This window comes from Leuciscus leuciscus, assembly GCF_965113295.1.
Source record: "Leuciscus leuciscus genome assembly, chromosome: 17".
Taxonomy (NCBI): Eukaryota; Metazoa; Chordata; class Actinopteri; order Cypriniformes; family Leuciscidae; genus Leuciscus; species Leuciscus leuciscus.
In genome coordinates, this window is record NC_138741.1 from 31,271,287 (window position 1) to 31,296,237 (window position 24,951).

At 38.0% G+C, this 24,951-nt stretch overlaps 1 protein-coding gene across 3 annotated transcripts in view; it reads right to left on the reverse strand.

The window, feature by feature from the left end:
* The window catches only part of tiam2a (TIAM Rac1 associated GEF 2a), a 111,957-nt gene that overhangs the window by 72,900 nt on the left and 14,106 nt on the right, over positions 1-24,951 (reverse strand). The window contains exon 1 of one of the 3 annotated variants that reach the window (XM_082143399.1): positions 19,961-22,657. The exons of 1 other annotated variant lie outside the window; for it this stretch is intronic. The gene's annotated coding sequence lies outside the window, so the exon portion shown is untranslated. Of the gene's footprint in view, positions 1-343; positions 1,036-19,960; positions 22,658-24,951 lie in introns of those variants that run through there. One more of the 3 variants, XM_082143400.1, reaches the window with a different exon arrangement.

Consider the following 24,951-nt stretch of genomic DNA (forward strand, 5'->3'; position numbering starts at 1 on the left):
GTAAATCACAGACCTGTCCTGAGCAAGAGTCTTCAGTTTAAAAAGAACTGAAGGCAAATTAAGTTTCAATGAACAGTCAATGATTCAGACAGCAATAAGCTAAAGTGAACAGCACTAAACCTACACCTGCAGCCTGTTTTTTTTTTCTTTTCTTTTTTCTGTTCTTAATCCAGTTAGGCGCAACAAAGGCAAGGATGAAAAACACGGACAAAAACACCTTTCCCTTACCTTTGGGAAAAAGCTTTAATCTACAATGCTTTGAAAAGGAAGATGAATCCAGTCTGTCTGATCTCAACATCAGCTCTCATAGAAAGACACACACTTAAGAGACAAAATGACTCACACAAAAGCACATGTGCACACGTGGAAACTCCCTCCCAGACGGAGAGTGACTCCTGCTCCGGACAGCACTGCTACGGCATGAGGGGAAAATTTGATGTCTGTCAAGCCAGTGCTTCTTGTTTCTTTGGTATAGCATAAACTCCTTAAGAAATCCACCTGAAGTTACATCTCTGTTGTTCTTTACTCAAAGCTGAGGACAGAAGCTGAACCCCCGCAGTTTCCCATGGAGGGTTAACGCTAACCGAATGTGTCCACAGTGTTATCTGACCCTGCATAGCACCATCACCCCCACATTGAGAGGCGGGACGGCAGGGAGGGCAGCCAGAGAAATGGGGGAAATGGACGGGTAAAGGAGGAGGGGTTGAAGATGGATTCATTTTCAACTCTATGGGGAACAAAATCCCAAAATTTGATTACAGTGAGTTTGGATGGCACTGACAAGTCCACATATTTTTAATTTCTAGGTATACCCTTATAAACAAGTACAAGGAATGTTGTATTTTCCTGGCAGCCCTCAATTCCACCATGCTCCCTAAAAACAAACATTCTTTCTCAGTTTCAATCAAACAAAAAGTTCTTTCAAACTGGCTAATTCATAAAACAGGATCACAGCTTATTAGACAAGTTTGACACAAATTTCTGCCATAATGTGATTCTTTATTGTAGAGTATCACTTATATTGCAAGGCAAATAAATAAATAAATTAGTGCTGTCAAATAGATTAATCGCGACATAAACATAAAAGTTTATAAACATAATATATGTGTGTGTATATATATTATATATTATATATATATATTATATATATGTCTGTGTGTGTATATACTGTGTGTATATATATATATATATATATATATATATATATTTATATATATATATATATATATATATATACACAAAAGCACACACACAAAAGCACACACACAAGCACACACACATATAATATATAAATATATAAAAAATAACAATATATATACACACATATATTATGTAAACAAACTTTTATGTTATATGCGATTAATCGATTTGACAGCTCCATATTCAGAGTGTGCAAACTCCTTCGACTTGTATTTTGATTCAAAATTATAGTGTAATTGCAAGCTCAGTAAGAATTTTTATTGAAAAGCATGCAAAGGACAGAAATTACTTTTCTCACTATTGCAGATAAGATGTAATCATCTACTTTTCTGTAGAGCCTCTACAATTTACAATTTTTATAAAGATAAGCATTCAGTGGATGATCCTAATTAGAAGATGATGCTTTCATGCAAGATGAAGGATTTCATGCAGTTACTGGTGATTAGCTCAACAACAAAAGAGCAGAATGAGTAAAGAGGATCAGGGTGACAATGAGAGTCTCCATTATAAATTGTTTAAAGGAGCTGGTGCCTTTGAAATGGGAAATGTCTTTGTGGGGATTAGGGACACAAGGTCATACATATTCACTTAAGGCATGATCCTGCTAATTACACTCAGAACAATAGATTTTGGCATTTCCTGGGCTGTGCACAAAGCTCATTAACACCATCTGTTGGCATAATCAAAAGTGCACTAGCCAACAAGAGCAAGAACTCACAAGTAGTTTTCTGTAGTGCTGTATGAGACGGGTTTCACTGCCTATTTCACATTAGTTTGCACAAGCTTCATGGACCAATGAATCTTATCATGTAACCTTAAATGGAACAAATGGTCTAGACTCCAGCCATCCTGACCATCTTTAATGGTAATGGGCGAAACATACTGTACATAAGCACACAGTCGATGGTCTGTCAACAAAACAGAGGACAAAAACAAAAAGCTGTGTGAAATGAAGGATTCAGGCTACGGACTGGCTTTGACCGTTCCAATATGGCGGACAGCTTACGTATAGTGGCCCATAGAAGCAGCCGCCAATGAGGTATCTATGCATGTATATCTACAGCTATGAACGCCATCTTCGGGCAAGACGAGATAAATCATTCTACACCACCCTCACAGTGCATTATGGGTATTCTCTAGCCGTTGAGCGTACATCAGTTTTTTACACTTGTTATCGTGGTGCATTATGGTATTGAATGAGTGCACTCAATAATGTTCACTATGGTTTCAGACAGCACTACAAATGGCTGTCTTCACAAACAGTGCCCTATTTAAGGGTATAGGGGGCGATTTCGGACACAGCCAGCGAGTAATGATGAGGTAACTCAAGGAACAACAGGTAACTATAGAAAATCAGTAACTATAGAAACAAACAGGGTATCTTTGACTAATAATTGCATGGATTATTTATACACACAGGAGAACTTCTCACGAAAAATGTCAACCTAATTCACAAGGCATGTATACGCACGCAATTTGTTCTTAACCTTGTTCTAACGTTAGTGAATTTAAAGTACTCTGATTGAGCGGCCGCATGCAGGAAGTTAGTCATTTTTATAAAACATGCCCAACCATCTCCATATAAGGGCTTTCCGCACAACCTTTTCCTTTACAGCCTTTTGTCGCTCTCTGCAGACGCGCTCTCGCCAGATCCTCGAGCAATGCCAAGTGTGCCAGTCTCAAACACAAACACCTTTTATACAGACCTGATTACTCTGATTAGCCAACTGTACGGCTACACTGCAAAAAATGCTTTTCTTACTTAGTATTTTTGTCTTGTTTCCAGTCCAAATATCAAAAAATTCTTAAATCAAGATGTTCTAAATTCAAGAAATTCTTAAATCAAGATCTTTTACTAGATAAGTAAAATTAGATAAGATATTATGTCTTGTTTTCTGGGGAAATAAATGAAAATTAAGTGAGTTTTTGCTTAAAACAAGCAAAATGATCTGTCCATGGGGTAAGAAAAATAATCTTGTTTTAAGAATATTTTTCTTACCCCATGGACAGAATTTTTTTCTTGTTTTAAGCAAAAACTCACTTAATTTTCATTTATTTCCCCAGAAAACAAGACATAATATCTTATCTAATTTTACTTATCTAGTAAAAGATCTTGATTTAAGAATTTCTTGAATTTAGAACATCTTGATTTAAGAATTTTTTGATATTTGGACTGGAAACAAGACAAAAATACTAAGTAAGAAAAGCATTTTTTTGCAGTGTATACCTGCTGCTTTATTCAGAGAAACCTCACAGCTGGAGCTATAAGGCAGCTTTTCTTACTCTTTCATTGCATATTAAATATATTTAAGATTAAATTCAATTGTATTATTTAATTTATAATATAGGCTAATTACAGTCGTGATAAGATTAACTTTTTAACACGATTATAAGGCCGCACAGTGCAAGTGCTTTTTGCATATACGTGTGGTTTCAGTTGTTCCAATTTTTTGTCGATTTAGAATACATTTTAGTACGAAAGTTTTTGGTAAATCATAATTTGTTCGTGAAAATGTTGTACACAGATTTCACACACAAATCTGTGCAAAGTAACACTGCTTAGAAAATAAGACCCACTGAAACTAAACAGAACCAAAGCATACAACGAATAAATAACTAGAATAATAATAAAGTGCAGTAAATAGTAAAACTATCAGTGCTACAAACCTGTGTGTTTATAATTATAACAATACATTAATACAATATGGTAAGTAATACCAGTTTGCAATATCAAGCAGAATAACAAGCTGTTTTTTGTACAGCTAAAAATAACTGGAAGCTGATGACAGCAAAAGCCAGACACATTCAATTTACAAATGTATACGTTCACTCTTACGTTAAAAGTAAAGTTGAATGCGTTGATCTAAGAAGTCTGTCAGAAAGCTATCATAAAGCTCTGTCGGAGTGGGTTACGATAAGTTTTCTGCTGCTAGACGGACGTCTGACCACTGTCACTCAGAAGTAAAAAAAAGAATAAAAAAAAGTAGTCAAATTGGACTAAATGAAACTAAAGCGCTACCCCTCATGTAGGTGGATAAAGAAAACGTCTCAGCGTTTAAGGCCATTTCCGATGATTAACATCACAGAGTTTACTGGTATTTTGGTACTGGTGTGTGAATGGTATCTTACCGGTAAAGAGACAGAACGCCGTTGCTTGTGTGACCAGCACATGTGTGGAACATGTATTTACCGGAAAAGTCGTTCCGGTTTTACAGTAATTTACCGGGATTTCTCTGTGAAACGGACCATTGATTCATCAACTGGGGTTTTATAGATTACCATCATGTTCGTTTTGACCAATCCACTTGCACTTCTACTTTCAACTTGACCTATCCTATAAAAGTGTATTCACTACTGTCACTGCATTTCCTTTTCCAAGTTCTTTGTTTCAATCAACTTGTATTCTTGTCAGTCTGCATAGTTCATGAGAGCGGTCAAACACACATTGGAGATCAGCAGAGACAAATCCCCCTCTTGACTAGACTCTGTAGCTGGAAGGAACTTGCTCTTTAAAAATCTTGTATAGAAGACCTACATGTCAGCAGTGATCCCAAGAGCTATCATGTAGTTCCAGTAAGTCACTGACAAAGGCAGCATTGCCAAAATTGACAACAGTTGTAAACATCAGTGCACATCAGGCCCTATCATTAAACCTCTGCAGAACCTCTTATGATTGTTAGTGACGGTTCGTAAGAGACAAAGAAATATGAGTAAACTGGAATAAAGGATATAAAAAGCTAACATTGTGCATTTCTAATTAATCACGCTGCCAGACATTCTGGTCTCTGGAGCCAAACAGAGTATGAGAAGCAACGAGTGCCACAAAGGCAAATCTGTTACAGATGTGTCCACTCAGATCACTTGAACCAAAAGATGAATCTGTGATGGTTCAGTGATAAAACAGAGTGCTGGAAGACCAAATGCTGACAAATGAAGAGGAAGAGACAAGAACACGCATGGATACTTATAAAGGGAACCATATTTTGATATTAAAGGGGTGTAAAAAAAAACCTTGTGCCCATATCTATTGACCCTGTCCACAGCCCACACCTGCTGCAATCTATCTCCACTGACATGTACGCTACACATGGAGGGAACCTAAATCGTATTACTTAAACCACTAAATTGAATAAGGTTGACCCGACTCGCTCTGTGTCCTTTGGCGAGCAATCTGTCATGTCAAGGTGCTGGAGTTCATTGAAATCAATGGTGAGTCTGATGTAGTCTGGGTGCTGGGAGATTTTGCAGTGTCTCAGATGATTTTTCATTCACTTTTCAAGCCTCATTTACACAGCCAGTGGGGAATCAGAGGGAGTCGCTGAGAGAGGAAATATGAGCCTTAACATCTGCAGCTTCTTCCTTATGCTGAAATTCGGTGGTATAGCAACCATTACAACTGGAGAGGACATGTCCTTCTTACTTTAAAAAAAATTACTTAATTTACTACTTATTTGATATTTGAGCTTTACGTGACAGGGAATCAGAGGCAATCATTTATTCTGCTCTGCCATTTTTAAAGGTCCCATATTGAACACCTTTCTGGAGGTTTATTTTAGGTTTTGATGTCCTTAAAGGTCCCATGACATGCTACTTTTTGTAGGCTTTAATATAGGCCTTAGTGGTCCCTAGTACTGTATCTGAAATCTCTTTCCAAAAATTCAGCCTTGGTGCAGAATTATAGCCACTACAAGCCAGTCCCAGAACGAGCTTCCTTCAGATGGGCCGTTTCGGTGTCTGTAGCTTTAAATGCTGATGAGGAGGAGAAAGGCGGCGCAAGGTGGAGGGTGGGTGTGGCCTTGACCATCTTGCGCAACGGTACCATGCATGTTTACGTTGGATATATTGCAATGGCACGAAGACACGCAGTCCAAGCATTTCAGTTTGACCCAGAATCTGATCCAGATAGAGAAGCAACGGATAAAGAAGTTGCAACTAAGCGGCTCCAGCAGGACGTTTCCGAATGGTTAGTTTAAACTATTATGTCTGGATACGGTACTTTATTCGGATGGTTTACAGTTATCATCATGTAGCTAACGCGAACCTACTGTTGCCTTTTCATGAGAGATCTGTAACGTCTGTAATTTATCTTATTACAATTACATCAAGCTCTGCGATCTTGAAATGCGGATATCGCGCGCGCCATATAACCAACAGGAAAACGATTATCCAAATTACAAAGAAGTGTACAACACTCGCGTTACAGTGTGTGTATTCAAACACATACTTGATGCTGTCTACCTTTATATTAGCGCAAGTAACTGCATAGCTGCATAGCTAATGTTACAGACACATTCTACGTGTAACAAGCTAGGTAACCATAAACAGTAAAGCAACACACTTATATATAATAGTTGACTTACTTGTCCGAGGTGTGTGGCTGAGCCAAAGAGAGTTGTTACTGATCCAGAATTTCAGACGTTCAGCAAACCCAGCTCTGTATTGACCCTTCGGTGTTCATTTGTACATCCAGTTATTGAGCAATTATTATGCTTCGCTCGCTCACAAGCCATGATATCTCTCTCGTGGACAAACTAAAATCGCGCGCGCGTGTTCCTACATCCTCGTTAGCTCATTTTCTCATGGGCGGAAAATATTCTCTGGGCGGGCAAAGTAGAGAAAGGGGAGGTAACATTTCTCCTTATGACGTCATAAGGAGGAGATTCAAGATCAGCCCGGTTGAGCTTCCATTTTCTCAAAGGCAGAGAAAGATAGCAAAAGCTCGATTTACACCGATTAAAATTTCTAGAAACTTGGGGACCATATACAGAGTAAGGGAACTCATATTAATGTTAAAAAAACCTCAGAAATTGAAAATTTCATGTCATGGGACCTTTAAGAATATATATTTGCGGTAGAAGTACCAAAAACCATCTCAATATATTTTTACAGCTCCTTTCCCAGGAGCACTGCTAAGAACAGGTCGATTCTGCCTTATTAATATTCATGAGCCTCTCTTCTGATTGGCCTGTTGTTTTCTGAGTGACGTACGGCCAGGCCAACCACAGATAACTAGGGTCATGTATGCTGTAGCTTGCTGAGTGAACTCAATCTCACCATCCTTAACTCAATAAAAACAACAGGGACGGTGTCTGTAACTTAGAATATCTGTTGGAAACAAGACAAAATACATTGTTTGTTTTTCTATCAAAGCTTGTGGCAACCAAAACAACACGCCAGCATCAACTTAGCAACAAGTTAGTGTTGCATATCCGTTTACAAACTTTCAGATTATGCTGGCTCCATAATGTAACATAAAATGTGTTAGAAGTTTATTTACCGGTTGCGAATTTGAGGTCGGACCGAACAATATAGGGACTCCAGCATCTTTGATGAGTAACGTTAGTTTCTTTGATAAACCGGCATTGAACTGTGCCTGATTGACGAAGCAGTCACTTGTGAAATTTGCAGAACAGACGGTTAAGGTCGAACTAAATTGCTGTGGTATTTCCGAATAAATAAACATTAGCCACTGGTCTCTTATATTAAAGCCTGAGCAATGATGGTGGGCAGTGCTCAGGGTGGAGACTGAAGGCGGTGACTGAGTAGTTCTGACGTCACATTTTTACGGAAGTCACTACGGTGAATAATAAATGACACAGATTTTATATTTATTTTAAATTTTAATCTGGACTAAAACATGCCAGATAAGATATATCATAATGTTCTGATTCTTTATAGTTTAAAGGAGTAGTTTACTTCAGAATTAAAATTTTCTGAAAATTTACTCACCCCCACATCATCCAAGATGTTCATGTCTGTCTTTCTTCAGTCGAAAAGAAATTAAGGTTTTAGAAAAACATTCCAGGATTTTTCTCCATATAGTGGACTTCAGTGGTTATCAACGGGTTGAAGTGTCAAAATTACAGTTTCAATGCAGCTTCAAAGGCTCTACACGATCCCAGCCGAGGAATAAGGGTCTTATCTAGCCAAACGATCTGTCATTTTCAACAACAAAAAAATCTAATATATATACTTTTTTACCACAAATGCTCGTCTTGCACATCCACGACTTCACGCATTACGTAATCATCATGTTGGAAAGGTCAGGCGTGACGTAGAATGTAGGATTGTAGGACAAGACAAGCATTTGTGGCTAAAAAATATAGAAATGTTTTTTTTTAATAGAAAATGACTGATCGTTTCGCTAAATAAGACCCTTATTCCTCAGCTGGGATTGTGTAGAGCCCTTTGAAGCTGTATTGAAACTGCAATTTGGATTTTCAAACCATTGGTTCCCATTGAAGTCCACTATATGGAGAAAATTCCTGGAATGTTTTCCTTTTTTTTTTTTTAAGGGATACTTCAGGATGTAGCATTAAGCTTTGTATTAGTAGAAAACCTGTAGTATTTTCGAATTACCGTGCTTTCCACCCTCATATCCCCCTGAGACAAGAGATTTATGTATTTTTTGTCTGGAAAAAATCCTCCGATGACGCAAAAATTGTCGGAGGATTTTTTGGCCAGAGGCTAAAGACTACAGCCAGTAGTAGGAGCTGTCCCGCATGTTTTCAACCCGCCCATAAAAGGTGGGATCTCACTCACAGAATGTACACATAGTGTCAGCCATCTTTTTTTGGAAGCTAAGCTAGCAGGCTGTCGAGATCGTCCAAAATGTCCAGGATTCGGCTTTTGCTTTCTGCAGTCGCCATTCATTGTTTACATTGCACACCTTTTGTTTCAATCTAACTGAATTCATTCCGATTGGTGAATCTGAATGTAGTGTTTACATGAACGCTAAACAAGTGATCGGTTGATGTGCGTTTTTACATTGCTAAGAAAATTCCCGCTCCTCTGTGAGAGATACGAGACCGGTGCGTCTCACAGGTGTCGCTCTCATCAGTGATCACTCCACCGGCCTTGCGTCGTTCTCCCGCGCCCCTCAGTCTCGTCCTGCTCGCCACAGTAAACATGATGAATGGCGACTGTAGAACGCAAAAGCCGAATCCCGGACATTTTGGGCGATCTCGAAATCCCGGGCAGACTCGTCACGGAGACTCACTAGTAGCCTAGCTTTGTTGTTTTAAACTGTGCTCTCTTACCGGTAGGCGTGGCTTTGGAGTGGCCTCGTAGAGCAGCGAAGCAAGTGCATTCTGGGAGTTGTTGTCTTTCATCCACATAAGCCAAAAATAAATTTTCTGGCTTTTCTCAGTCAAGAAAGCTCCAAATTCAAAAATTATTTCACATTTCTTCTACCTAAATGACCCATTTTAAATACACATTCATCTTTCCAGAGGTGAAGTATCCCTTTAAATGTTTTCCTCCAACACCTTAATTTCTTTTCGACTGAAGAAAGAAAGACATAGGAATGTCCTCTGTCACCACTTTTGTTTCTCTTGGTAATCGAACCATTTGCTATTGCAGTACGAGGTGAAAGCAACATTAGTGGAATTAGGATCAGCTCAATAACACACATATTTCCCTATATGCAGATGATGTTTTATTATTTCTTACAGAGCTCAGCCAATCTCATTAAAAGGTTCGGGAAATTTTCTGGCTATAAATAAATCAGATAAATTAGATAAATCAGTCTAAATCCTCTATTTTATTTCTTAATCAAGAGGAAGTGTCAAAATTATCATACTTAACTTCCAGTCTTAACGTTACAGATTCATTTTCATAATTAGGACTCCAGATTGTGGCAGATATAGAAAAAATAACCGCATTGAACTACAATGCCCAAACAAATTCAAGTACTAAGTCTGTAGATGGTCAGGTTTACAAATCTCATTCATTGATCGCATTAATATATTAAAGATGAATACACTACCCAAATTAATTTTTTATTTCCAAAATATCCCTTTGCCACCCACTACATTTTTCATCATCCTACGAAGAATGTTTATCCAGTTTATTTGGAATAATAAACACCCAAGAGTCCGGACATCTTTGTGTTACGATAGAGGAGGATCGAAACTCCCAAATATTCAAAATCCTCCTAAATGGCTAGAAATAGAAAATTAATTTGTGAAGATCTAAGATTCTTTTTAACTTGTATCTTTTTCAGCCAATACAAAAATATCATTTAATGCAATAGTACTGAACGTGATGCATGTCTTAGGGAAAGTACGAATTCTTCTAAAGGAAAAAAAGAGTCTTTATCTGTATTTAGCCCAATATGGGGGAATGATCATTTTATACCTGGTCGAAAGGTTAGGCTGATCGAAACGTTTGGAAAGTTAAAGATCTATACAAAGATGGCGTTCTAATGTCATTTACTGATATTATTGACAAGTTCAAAATCCCTAAAAAACATTATTATAAATATTTGCAAATTAGGAATTTTATACGTACTGCCCGGGGACAAGGACTTGCTGAGCCAGAGCCAACTAATCTGGAGAAATGTGCATCTAAACCAAGCCAAGGTGGAGGACACATATCTTGTTTATACAACATGTTATTGTTAGGTTCTCAGGAGTCATCTACATCCAGATTAGCCATGTGGGAACAAGACCTCGGACTGAAGATAGATGAGGAAAAATGGGAGCAAAAATGTGTAAAAGCCCAAACACAGACAGTTACCATCAGGAAATTTTAATTCTAATTAATCCTAACTAATCCTTCAACTTTAATCTGTTTGAAACATTAGTTACTTTATACATTTTGTTTCTTGTTTTATTGCATTTAAATGTTCCAAGTTCTTTTTGCTTTATGAAAAAAAAGTTATTAAAACTTACTTGGAGGACAACACGTGATAAAACCTTTGACAATTTTCATGATATGAAAATCTGATACTTTCACATGCCTATAGGACACCCCCAACCACAAACCATTTGTTGTTGACTTCAGCCATCCCGACCACTATTAGCGTTAACGGACGAAACATGCTGTACGTAAACACATGCCGGTGTTGTGTTAATCTGGCATGTGGGATGCTGCCTTTAGTCACCTATCAGAAAAAAAAAATGACAAGAGGAGACTGGTTTACAACTGACCCATCAGGAGAGGTCAGACACAAAGCAGGACCCTCTCCTCCTCACAGATCACGTTTCATTCTTAGCTGATACTGTCTAAAGTACTAGTACAGACAGCTTTTGATCTTATGGGGGTAGTGTGGCAGTTTATAGCTTTTAGAAACCAGCTGTCATTTCTTGATTGAATGTGTAGCCCTTTTCATTCAGAGATTCTTTCTGGAAAACATTCTGAAGTTACGGTAATTGTTCTGGCATTGAGGGACTTTGTTCATTCTCAATGAACAAAACCAGGGTCTGATACTGGTCTGAATTTTCCAGCATTCCAACTGAGTGATTCATTGTCTTTTTTTTTTTTTTTAGCACAGGCACCCTAGAGTCTGAAAGATCAGGCTTTTTACCAAGTTCAAAATATTTTCTGTGCTGTCAAATTGTCCTTTTTACACATGAGATTCTTTGTGTAATTGTTTGGGGTGTTACAATATTTAATCCAGTTTATGTGCAGAGACAACAGTAAGCTATTTGTTGATATAAGAGTGTAACCACTCTAAGACAATTTTAAACCTTTGAAAAATGTTTGTTTGAGCGTTTCGACATGTTAACTTGTAGATCAACCAATGGTTTGGAGAAGAACTATCTGTTTTTCCAAACAATGGTGGAAGGGAGTGCAGCATGGAAACACTTACAGTTGTGTTTCACATAGAACTGGCTTACAGCTGCTTTAAATGGCTTATCAGTGTTTACCTGCAGAATTCTGAATTTGCTGTGGGGACAATGACTATTAATAAACTGGAATCTGAGAATAACTGGAATAAACTGGAAACTGGAAGCACTGAGTTTGGGTTAATTACTGGGTCCACACAAACCAAAACAAACACAAACACACGTCAAGAAGCAGTAATGAGGACAGCCAGTAACGAGACCTCATAGACAAGAGCCAAAAAGGTTAGATGTTATACTAACACTGCAAGACAGACAACTGCATGGCTCATCTCTCAAGACTGCTGGATTTGTAAAGAGCCTTTATAGCTTTCTTCTTTCAGCTCGGTATTTCATGTATCTTTAAAACATCTCCTCACAGGCTGAATCTGTCATTCAGTTCAGTAAAACAGCCATAACACTTCACTAGAGGCCAGGCTAATAAAAATAAAATCAACTGTCATGATACATTTTGAATTAGCTTCTTAAAGCCAGATCAGACATTAATCTTGGACTGCAAAAGATTTCCCTCAAAGGATGAACATTCCTATAAACAAATGTAGTTTGGTCAAATCCAGGTCCTAAAGTATGTCTGAAAACTGCCTTCAGATATTTAGTGTCTTTTCTTTGTTCTTCTATCATGTTAATGGAGATGAAATCTGAAGCACTGGTGAAAAAGAATTAAAGGATTTTTTTTCTTCTTGATTAAGCCTGATCAATTACGGGTTGCAGTGTAAGATAACAGAAGACGGACGACAATAACACCTCTCCTCTTTCAAGTTTAGCTCCAGCCCCGATGAAAACTCACCTTCCGGTATCTTTCTAGCAATCCTGAAGACATTGATAAGCTTATTCAGTGTGTATGATTAGGGTTGAAACAAAACTCTGCATCCCTGCACTGGATAAATGTGGTTTATTTTTTTGGATGTTTTTCTAAGAATAAACAACATTCTTGAATAAGTATGTGGTCTAAACACATGTGGTGATCATTTAAAGCTTAATATACAGCAGTTATGCCTGTAAGCATGTTTGACCGGTTCAAGCAGTAATTCTGAGTCTAATGAGATCAGATTTGACTATGTGAGAAATGAAACCTAAGCCAGCAGTGCTGAAGATTTATTATCTTGTTTCAATCAAATTGGATTGGGGGTAATGCAGGAGAAACCCAATGGTTTCTTTGTGACTGAGATCATTCATGGCTTTTCACATTTGACATAGTTAACCCTGGGTCATTCTAAACCCTGTCCCTGGGTAAATTAAATCCTGGGTTATCTTGCTTCACATTTCGGGCTAACAATTATTCATTAGCTGATGTTTCACACTGGGTTCACCCAATCAGTGTTGTATCTTAAATGAACTCAAACAGTCGGGCGAAAACCGGACGCGTCAGTATTTTCTGTCAGTGCATTCGGTCTTAAAGTGACAGAAGTCTAATATCCCTGCTGCCGTCTGTGACATTAATGTTACTCAAACTACAAAAGACAGAGAAAATCACTCACTGTTCTTGACTGAATAACTTTTGTATCTTTAATAAGAAACAATTTATATTTAATTCATACAGACTGTTTTTTATATTTGATTATATAATTTCTGTATTATTTCTTACATGTTAAATAAACCTACAGCACCCGAAAGTTTAAATTAAATCTATTGTTTGTATTATTTGCATAATCGTTCTTATTTAAAAATAACTAAACTAAAACAAAAATAACTTCTGTATATCATTTTATATATTCGTTATAGTGAAATTAAATTCATCATATTGCAAAAAACTATTTTTCTCATAAAAATCGCCCTACTAATTACTAAATAAATATTGTACCTGTCTGAAACTTGACAAAGTTTGTAATGAGCCATAGCTTACTGGTCTTACATTTTGAACTCTGAAAGCTACAGTATGTTTTCATAGTGCATCAAAATCTTTGTTGCATCCACTCATGATGACATGCACAGCAAAGACTGAGAGAGGTAATAGCGCCAAAACAAGCACCATTTTTGGTTTTTTAGTTGAGAATACGTTTAATTTACACAAAAGATAGTGCTGGACTTGGGCAGCAGTACAAAATATTATCAAATATTGAAAAATTATGAGTAAAATACTTACTTGTACTTGGAAAAGGCACGACTACATAGAGCTAATGTTGTTGCCATGTTGTACAAATGAGTAGTGATTTTAACAGAATGTTTCATGCCTAATGTTCAACTTGATAGTATACTGTGCTACAAGGGGAATGTAATGTATTGATCCTCAGGGTATCAGCCTCAAAAACTGAGCAGTAAAATGAGACCAATTTCGAATGCAAACACATCCAGACTGCTCTGAGTCAGTGAGTTATAAATGACTGTGAATCAGAGCCAAACTGCAGGAGCCGGGACAGGTTTCACACCAAAGAGACAGAGAGGGAGATTGTTGTGAATATGACATATTGGGAACATACACAGAACAATATATCAGATATTTGTAAAAAAAAAAAAAAAAAAAAAAAAACCTTAGTACTGCTGCTGCACAATTCTAGATCACAATCTTTGAATGATTAATCGTGCAGCTAAATATTAGGCTAGACTTTCAACACAAAAGAAAAACACATTTTCGTGATATAAACACATATGCCCTGTTCCAAAACCTTGCTGGCTTCAAAGGGACCTCATAAGGTGTCATTCGTAGACAGCATGACACAAACATCTCTCCACAAAGACAGCACATGGCGCTAGCTACCATAGACTGTAAAAAATATTTTTTTATATATATATTTTCAAATGACGCACATTCACTCTCTTCCATTGTAGAAAAAGTGAAGCCACCAATGTCTCAATATGGTGCTGCTGACATCTTGCGTTGATTCGGGACCCGCTCACAGCACATTCACAATACTACATACACTAGCATACAAAATAAATAACACACACAAATACTAGGTCAAACAGATACATTTTTTGTTTAAAACTTTTATAGATGCACATACGATGTCTACTGTTGGTAAGTTTTGTAATAGAGCTATGGAGTGCCTTCATTTCTCATGGCCATTTATCTTCGTCCTGCAGGACAGGACATCTGATGCTGTTCTGCACTGAGCAGACAAACAGATGCCTGAGCGCTGAGAGGTTAGCGCAGGTCAAACTGTTCTTTCACAGAGAAGACAAGAAAGTGTTTGCTCCATGTACCATTTGTTCATGCTTGTAGCTGCCTTGACCAGAAGTCAACCTTAACTATTGTTACGATGCTGCATTTTCTTCTTGGTTTGGTTTGCTTTTTTTTTTTCAGTTAGAATGAGAATCAAGGGAAGAAGAGCATTTAGACAACATTTAAAGATGAATGATGAATGGTTTTTAACTGCCATAACAAATGTGCACACCTACAGAAACAGACACTGCTACTTTTTAAGTAATGCATTTCCCATTATGAATTAGGATTATGAATAATTGATTCATTGCTCCATTGGGTCGGATTGCTTTCTCACCACAAACGAAATGCTCCAGAGTTCATTTTCCGGCTGAGACAACCTCAAACAGGCAATCTGTGACTGATTATGTTGGTGTGGATCTGAGCACGATTGCCATGTTCATATATGCCCAAATGAACCAAACTAAGGAAGAAAACACGGCAGGTTATGAAACAAATGCTCCAAACGAGCCGGTTGTGAAGATGCCTACGTGTGAATGAAGTAACGAATCCTGTGGTGAACAGTCAAAAAAGACACTACTCATGAGCAAAGGGGGATGGAAATGGCTTGTTAATGAAGACCACACCTGCTCACGGCCACTATGACATAAATAAATAGTAAAAAATGCAGTCATCCAGATGATTTTTAACAGAATCACAGAATAAATTATATGATTAAGCAACTTAAATTTAGCCAAAAATATACAGTGCAGAGTTGAAAACAAGATGGCACAAACCAGTTCATGGCTATAATTAACAGCATCATTAGGAACCAGTGAATCAGTTTTAAACCAAAATAATAACAACTGAGCCCAAAGTTTCCAGACTGGCACAAGTCTCCATGCGCCATTAGACCACAGGGTTACATTACAGCACTTTTTAAAAGGACAAATAAATCTTTCATTCTGAAAATTACTAATTTTCCTGTCAGGAGCCATATGGAGGTTAACCCAAAATGTGAGGACAGAGTTTGTGAAGAAGGATAACTGGATGTCTTCTTAAACTGCTTCCAGTCAGATAACAGGCGGATTATTCATTACAATACAGGGTGTGTTTGGCTTAACACTGTTCTACTTAAAGGACATGGTGCTGGACTGGAATGAACCGAGTAACAATCCTTGAGTCTTTTGAGAAGTCAGATCTATTAGTTCCAATCCTTTGCTAGACAGCTCTAATGAAACCAAGAAGTAACACTTATAAGTGGTGAAACAAGTGCACAGATATATGGCAGAAACAAATGGTGGCAGTATATGCAGTGAAACACCACAACCCCCTCACATTTGAGTCTAAAAGGGCCCATCTGGAGAGTGCAACAAAAGGCTTGTTGAGTCTGAGGCATGGTGGGATAGTGATGACCCTCAGAATCTAATCCCTCAGGGCAAGTCACACACTCAAACCCAGTCCCGGACGGGAGGAATTACAATCGCCGCTACTTAAGCAGCTAGAGGAGGGGCGAATCCTCCTGAACACCCTATGTTTGCCATCTCTCTCTGTAACCTGTGCATCTAAGGCTTTGTTCTCCTGGCACGTCTTAAGGCAATAGAGGCTGAGCTGACATGGATTAGGAGAAAGCTTCTCAAATGACAAGTGAATGTCGGCCTCCCATAGCCACAAACATGCTTTAACGATCACAATCAAAATTAGATACCAAAATTTCAGTAGTTAGTACCAATACCAGTAAAGTTTAGTTCTTCTCTGTACCAATTGCATTACCATAGCAAAAACTTTTGGAACTACTATTTTTTGTAACTATTTGACGTTATAGTCCTTCTGAGTGGTCACCAACAAGTCCACAAGAGCTAGATCCACTGACTGCCTCTGTTATTTTCAAACATAACACAAAGTTGCTGAGGCCATTATTAAGGCTACCTGCCGAGAGTCATCGCACAAAACTGTCTGTTCTTCACTCTGCTGTGAGTCTCTTGGCACAGCATGGGTAACATGGGTTCATTCATTCAATATTCGCTGTACTCGGTGCTCCTGCAAAATTTAAGTAGAATGTAATGAAAAAAGAGGGGGGTGTCACAATGAAATCTGAACACAAATGGTCATGGGGATGCATTTGAAATGTGTGTTAATACCAGGTGGAAACAGTAATGCACTTTGATTGACCGCTGTGATCAGATCACTGAAAATGCACCTAATTACCAGCAGTTAAATAAGGTCTAACCTAGAAAGTCCTCATGCATACAGGCTCCCCTACCAAGACCAGACGTTTGCTCTATTCAAGTGAACTGTTTTGAAGGGTTTCTCAAGCCCGCAGTCAGTCAAGGCAATATAATCAGTCAATATAGTTTGATTTAGACAAAAGACAAGAAAAAGGATTTAAAGGGATGAACCTCTGGCTTGTGGCTTTACTCCACATATCCATCACTGAGAACAATAGAGGCTGTCCTAGAAATGCAGCACTTTATTTCAGAGCTTCCTGACCCAGCTGTGTTTACTCTTATGATTAGTGTTGAAAGAACGGCTGCAGAACCAAATGTCAGCTGGATGCACATTGGACAGATCAATCACTTTCTCATTCCCTGCCTCCTTCCCTCACACACACACATTACAAAATCTATGACCACAGCATTTTAATATAGTTACCAAGCAAACAAATTCATTTAAGACTGCTTTCATCAAAAAAAGAAAGGAAAAATATATTTTTTTAAACAATGCATCACCATACACAAAAGGGTTGTTCACATTGAAATAGTTAACACTGGGCTGATTCGGAAATCACCCCCTATGAGAACAAATGATGTCAGTGGACAGTCTGAAGTAAAAACAGAAAATGTGTTTCTTGTCAGACAAACATGACTGTGATTTGGCAGTCTGTCCTTGGATAGCCTGGAAAGATGGTTAGGAGAAAACCGTTGACTGGACTCTAGACAGTGGCTCACTGGCTCCAGGACACATTCAACACCCGTCTTACCTCACCTGCTTTTTATAGCCAGCTCTAAACACATTGGCCACGTGCACAGAGGCTGCCCTTGTGCAAATACTCCTGAACCAAAAATAATCTCCAGAAGACAGATACACATCATCAAAATGACCAAGATTACCCGCTAATGACTCAAAACATAAGAGACTCAAGTTTCACAGAATAACAAAAGCCTTCTCATTTTAACAGGCTTGTTAACAGGACTTAGAGATAGTAAACATTAAAAGCATTCGAAAAGAAATTCATAATGACTGTCACGCAGAATCTACACACACCCACTGTACAATAGAGATTTTACAGCACACACCACCTTATATGGGGAAAATGTGTAAAGGGTGGACATGATATATGGTTTTCCAAAGAGCGGTTTGCTTCACAGAATTAGGGCCAGGAACTTTGAGGGCAAGTTGTAAAAATAGGCTTGAAATGTTCCTTAGGGCAGTGAATTGAACTAGTGTTTTAAAACGGCAGCTCAAGATATGTAACATTGAAGACATCTATAAACTCCACAATTTAAATAGGTACGGCATAGTCCAAATATCACACGAGAACTGTGACAACACAAGAAAAAGGAGATCTTTCTTCAATTTAGTTCAGTGAGGTCCTAAATCCCATTTTAGACCACAGTAACCGTGTTAACACACTATTAAGGTTGTAAACTATTATTTTACATTCTCAAATTCATCACCACACCCTTCCACTAGACTAGATCGTCCCATTCCACCAAAGGTGAACTTTAATGATGCTAGCATGTAAGACTGACTGTCCACCTTTTCTGCAATAAAAAAAGTCACATTCCTCACGTGGTAAAACAAGAAAGACTAGTAAATAAACTAACAAATAAGGTATTGGTACTGCAACCTAGATATGTAACCTAAAGAGAACATGATCAACACACATCTGCCATCCAGTTATTTCACAGACAAATACAAATTGCAGTTTGAATATTACAGTTCGCTTATCATTTGCTTCAGAGCAGAAGTAGGTCACTACATCATTTAGTACTACCATTTCTCAGTTTATCACTTAATTTGCACATGCAATAGGCATAACACATAATATACTATAACTATTCTACATGTCATCATTATTTCCTTAAACAAAAATAATCCAGTATTTTCTTCCACAGAGCAGTGAAGACACAAATAAGGGTTACTGGCTGGTTTTAATCATTTTCAACAACCAATCAGAAAATATTAGACAACATGGTAACACTTTACAATAAGGTTTATTAATTAACATTAGTTAACTACCTTAGTTAACATGAACTAAGAATGAACAATACTTCTGCAGCATTTATTCATTTTAGTTAATATTAATTTCAACATTTACTAATACATTATTAAGATCAAAGGTTGTATTTGTTAACATTAGTTAATGTACTGTGAACTAGCATGAACAAACAATGAACAACTATATTTTTATTAACTAATATGAACTAATATTTAAAACAGCCTACAGTAACAATTGTATTGCTCATTGTTAGTTCATGCCAGTTGTTAATAAATTAACTAATGGTAACTAATAACCCTTATCGTAAAGGAAGGATTACCAACAACATAAACATTAAATCAACTGACACACATTTTCATTCTCTGGAAGTGACATTTTGCTGAGCAAATACAAAATCTAACTTTCACGGACATTTTAAGTTTTTTGCTTTTTAGATTATATTGCTGGTGATTGTCTGTTTACTTTATATATAGAACAAATGATCTTATATAACGGCAAAAAGCGTTTTATTCCGTTTGTAGCAAAAACAGTTTACTGAGCTGTTCAACACTTTGAAATGTTAGAAGAACCGTTTCTGTGTTCACTGCTGTTAAAATGTGCTAATTTTAGACAATATAAATATATAAAACATTTAGCACTTCATAAACATTTAAACCATGTAAGGAAATGAAAGAAAATGGGGAAAAAATCTAGCTTAACGTTAGTTTCTCAAGTTAAACAAAATACCCGCTCGAGAATCGAGATAAAGCCACATGAAAAACAATAACCACTGGAAATTAGATTTGATAAAATAGCCTACTGCAAACAAAGACACCGATAACTTTTACTTACCATATAAAACACAGCGACTGGGTGGGTTTGGAACATATGCGCTTTCTATATGTGCTATTTTTGAGAGCAACGACTCAAGTTTTAATCCAGTTCTCCTCTGTAAAGATTGAGCACGCAAACTCCAGCTCCTCAACTCTCACTACGCCTCGTGAACAGATTGTCACGCCCCTAAATTTAACAGACAGCACAGCCTACCAATCAGATTGAAGCTGTCGCAAACCTAACTAGATTCTGTCCTTAAAAGATCCAATCACATTTCAGGAGGCGTGGAGTTCACGATGTTTATCCGAGTAACGCGTGTTTGGTTGCTGGGTTACATTATCAAGGTGATTTAAATGGCTGTTTGTTGACAGGTAGCTGCTGACTCCTGTATTAAACTGACTCTTTGTTTTAAAATTTTAGCTTTGTGGCTGTGCAGTTTTATTATATTTTTGAGAGAAGGTTTTGAGGTTACCCAGTGGTGCAAGGCCTATTTCAAAATCCTCCTTCAGTTATTGCACATGAAACATAAATTATGTTTGCTCCCATATATATCACTGTTGATTCACTCACATGGTAACCGCGTCAGTTTTATCTCCACAGAGTGGTTTATGAGGAAATTCCTTGTCAATGTCTAATGTAATAAAAAATATTTTGCTTTTCCAGTAGGCTACATGTAAAACTGAATAAAGTTGCCATTTTATCAATTGTTTCTGTAATAAACAGAAGAAGTGAGGAAAGTCACATAGGTATAATAAACAAGCTCTTATATACCCGTCCGGAACAATATATATAGTTAGATTATTTCAATGCCCTCAAAGAATGAAAGCAGACGTGTTTATAAGGTTTTTTAGTCACACTGTGTTCAACTTGTGTTGCTTTGTGCACAAGAGAATCTGATTTATACTAAACAGTACACGCATGTGAATTGACATGATAAATAGAGCTCAGGTTTTCTCTGCCTCCTCAGTGCTGGCGCTTAGAAAACCTCAAACCACTTTCTAATCCAAACAACATCTGAACAGCCACAAAAGTAGAGGTCATTAATTATGTAAAAACATTTCATAATACTGCTCAAATTTAATTAGCATGTTAAAACTGCATCTTCATTTCAGACCTAATCAAAGCTACATTCTATTAATAAAAAAATAAAAATAAAATGTACCCGAATGTGAGGGAGTAGTATTAAAATTATCCTTTATTCTTAGTTGGGAAGTTTGGTGTCTTTAATGAGGATTTTATGAGCAGCACCGGTTCACTTGTTTTAAGTATTGCACTAATTGCTAGCAGACAACATAAACCCTTGGATCTGTGGCTATGATTGGAATAGCATCATTGTTGCAGTATATAATATATTGTGCACATAGTATGCAAACTTTGCAAGTGCATGCAATACCCTCGTGACATACCGACAACATAAGCTAGTCAGTCTCTGAATGTCCATGTGGTCTACAATATATTGGTAAGACTAACTGCCAATTAAAAGACCCGCATTAATGAGCACAGGAAAGAAGGACAGATCCTCATTCTCCTGTGGCCAGACATTTTGCGGATGCTGACCACAAGCTTACTGACATGAGATTTTGTGGCATTCAGAGACTGACTGGTTTAAGAAGAGGTGGGGATTCTAACGAAAAAAACTGTTACAATATGAAGCTAAGTGGATTTATTATATGGATTGTGTATATCCAAAGGGATTGAATGAAGAACTTCAATTGTCATGTTTCTTATGAATTATATCTTCTTGTTAATCCTACACTTATTGTTCTCTAAAACTAGCTATTTATATTTATATCTATTTATATTGTGAGATATAACTTTTGTATATATATTTGTATGGGTTTATATTTATTGATAAACTTTTTGATTTAGTATGTTGACACTTTTTTTTTCCAGGTAGCATGCTGTACAATATTTTGTTTGGATTATTTGTTATAGTCTGGCTTGGTTGATCATGTGATCTGTGTAATCATGTGATTCCTTAAATTAAGATGGCTCCTGCACTAAGCAGACTCCGATCTTCAACCAGATGGAACTGGATATTATATTCTGAATGTTCTGATCCAATTTTACTTCTGACCTGTAATGCTGCCTGAATCATAATCATACACGGTTCGTTCGTTGGCCAGAGGTGGCCACTGTTTTTTTCTCCATTCTGTCACTGATGGAGTTTTGGTTCCTAGCCACTGTCGCCTTTGGCTTTTGGCTTGCTTAGTTGGGGATACTTAATATTCAACAATATTATTGATCTGCCTGCATTGACACCATAATATGAGAATTGAACTGAGCTGGACAATGAAATCACGGTTTTCTCCAGAGCTGCTATATATATATATATATATATATATATATATATATATAAACTTAACTAAATTAATAACTTTTTTTTACAACAGAAATGAACCATCACTGAACTTACTAAAGGACTATGACGCTATTTTCTTCTAAATCTGCTGTACAGCAGAAACAAACTTTGTTGCATTATTTTCCTGTTATCTCTGTAAAGCTGCTTTAAAACAATCTGTATTGTAAAAAGCACTATATAAACAAAGGTTGACTTGTTCGACTTCATGCAGCACTGCGCAGACTTGTTGGCTGACTTGAAGCAGTGCATGCTGGTTAAAAATTGTGTCCGAGTAGAGACAGTGGCGACACCACGTGACTGTGATGTGTGCCATCAAAGTACCGCGAGAGCGATTCGAGAGCAACCGGAGGACTCAGCCAAGCGGGAAGGAAGTCGACCGGAAGTTGAAGCCGGCCGCGTGCCACCATCTTGTAGCAGAACTTCACCTGCTGTTGGCATCCCATTGACTCCCATTTATTTTGGCATCACTTTGACAGCGAATAACTTTACATCTGAGGCGTTTAAAGACTCCATTTGTCCATTATTTACTTCTAAAGAAACACGACAATGTATAAAATGCTCCATTACCTTGTAGCTTACGTTATGGCCCCGTAAAAACAGTTTTTGTAAAAGTAGGCTAACGATTGCGTCATAACCACGCGACTCTCTGTCGCACAGTAGAGAGATTACCGTATTGACGGGAGGAGAAGCTCGTGGGCAATCGGGGAGACGTGGAGGCAAAATGACAAAATAATTAATCAGAATACCTAGCAAAAGTTTCTCCTGCTCCTAGCTCATGGATACCTCCTACTCACACTCTCCGTCTCTGCAAGTTTCGGAAGGGAATGATTCAGATTTCTCATGCCACAGCCACTAGAAGACAGACGGGTTGCTCACGTCACATCTACGTCGTCAAGCTCAGTTTGAGTCTGCGCGTCAGGAACGGAAGTCCTAAAAAATCGCTGAAAACGGGATTCACTTGCCTCAATTGAGTTCCAATGAGATGACTCTGTCCATTTCTTATACTGTCTATGGACTCAGCCAGCGCAGCTTCTCTAGAGCGGGTCACAAGCTCTGATGACGACACAGCTGTTCCACGATTGGCCAGATCCATTGCATGACAACGATCACGTGGGTCTGAGTTTATTCTCACACCTTCAGTTCCACTAATGCTCACAAATCTGTTTTTGTTTTTTTATAACCATAAAATGTCTTTTCATGTAGTCGCGATGTTATATTGTGTCATGTTTATCCAAATAAAATTGTAGACCCCACTTCATTGATAGTATAGGCTTATGTTGAACTTTATTCTTGAACAAATAGATGCTGTATTAAGCAGTACATAAAGTATTGAATGGAAATTTCTCTGAAACATCTGTGTATTTAGCAAATATTGCATTTATTTTACTTCAGCTGTGGTTAAGTATGCAAACACAGTGAAACGGTCACTACGGGAAGCAGAAAGTGTCCGACTTCACGTCTCCGTTTTCAGCTCCTCCCCGCCTGCACGCAGCAACCCAGCCGATTGGTTACATCCAGCCGCAGCCGATGTCCACCTATTGTAAGCTTGTCATTGACAAAGGTCACATGAGACCGAAATGTTTGCCCTTTTTTTCAGTAAAATATTGTTTTTATCTTTCATTTGATGACTTTCTCTTTGGTAGTGTGTGGACTCTCTTGATGTGTTTTACTATTTGGAATTTTTTGTCTATGCACCTCATTTGGACTAGCTTGATGGCGCGGTGAGTTCCTGACTATTCTCCTATATCAAGGGGGTCACAGATTTTTTGGAGGACTAGTTCTGTGCCATCAGTTCCCCTGGAATAAGGACATGCTAAAGATGAGGGCTCGACAACCACCTCCTGCAGTCCATGCCTATCGGGAACTCCAGTTGCTCTCTTCTCCAGTACATCGAGTATGCTTTGTGGCTGGCTAGATCCCCCTTAATTATAATATAGGAGGTCTATGAGAACGTCTACTCTACCACCATCATCATCATGCCCATTCCCCTCGTTTCATGTCAAATACTCCAGAAAACACCCCAAGTCTAGAGGTAATGCCAGCCTCCAGAACATACCCTGAGTCTGAGCGAGAGCCCGCCAACAACCCCAAGCCGAAGCCCACCATTGACCCTGAGCTGGAGCGAGAGCCTCCAGAATAGTCTATCTCAGAGAGAGATATTGCCACAGAGTCCCTCATGGAGCCAGAGTCTGCTGCCATGTCCGTCCCAGAACTGGTAGGAGAGGAATTGCTTATAGACTTGTGGACTACAGAACTAGTCCCCACAATAGTACGCATTTCCCTGGCTCCGCCTCTTGTCAGCCCTCCTGCTCCAGCATTAGGGGCTTTCGGACCAGAGGAACCTTTTCATAGTTCACAGAGACTATTGGCGGAAGTACCCAGATTTTAGCATGTTCGCACCACAGGAACTAGGAACGATTTTGGTTCTAGGAAGTCCTTTAGGAGGAACTAATTTAGCTCAAACTAACTCTATGAACATGGAAAACAGTGATAGATGGGCCTCTTAACCTTTACGCTATAAGGAGAAAATCCAACTTTGAGGGGACCAAGCAAAACATGATTATGTATTTCTGCTCAGCTAGCAACACTGGACATCAACCACACGGCATAGGGCTAATACCTTTTCATTACTGTTTACGTTCTATAT